The sequence below is a fragment of the Semicossyphus pulcher genome, unplaced genomic scaffold, assembly GCF_022749685.1.
Source record: "Semicossyphus pulcher isolate SPU_LCO1_2020_fin unplaced genomic scaffold, fSemPul1.0.p SCAF_1, whole genome shotgun sequence".
In the NCBI taxonomy this organism is placed as follows: Eukaryota; Metazoa; Chordata; class Actinopteri; order Labriformes; family Labridae; genus Semicossyphus; species Semicossyphus pulcher.
Genome location: NW_027211603.1, coordinates 1,332,074 through 1,332,806, shown reverse-complemented (window position 1 = coordinate 1,332,806; position 733 = coordinate 1,332,074).

Here is a 733-nt window from a genome sequence, read left to right as displayed (position 1 = left end):
TGGAGCAGGTAAATACAGTAAGTTTGCACAGTTTTAATAAAATGTGTCAACTCACAATCATTTATAGGACTAAGTGGCTAAATGTGCCTGGGAAATTAAAGATTTGCAAGATTTCTTCTTAAATAAAAGCAAACAATTGGGAAAATGAAGAGAGAATACAGCTAGGAATGGGTCAGGTTAGCACAGATGGCACGAAAATTGAACACCTCAAAAGTTCGCAAAATGTATGTTAAACCTAACCTGATAATGTGTTCAATACCAGAATCTCAGAAATCTTAGAATCTCTAAATTAAGTTTTGTTCTCTTTGGCACCTCTAATGGCGATAAAGGGTAAATGCGGCCACGGTTGGCTCCGGTTTAACTCCTGATTTTCCTGGCTGACGGTCGCTTTCCTTTTCAGACTGTTTGCTTCATCTGAGCATCGAAATTAGTTTCGTGTTCTTTGGATTTTCACTTATTTTTGTTGTATCTGTAGTCATCGATCTTTTCTTTGTTTGTTCAGCCATAGTAGATTACTGTTTACTCGCAACACTTGCAGAGAGCGGAAAAGCAGCCGCTTAGCTCCGCCTACCCTCTCTGGCAGACCAACCGCTGCTGGCTGATGGAAAACACGTCACTAACTGGGCGCCGCTTGTGATTTTTGTTTTGCCAGGAAAGTCGCCACAGACACCCAGTCCATAATTCTGCAAATGCAAAGGCTTTCTTCAGTGGTCCATAGGCTCAGTCACCATTG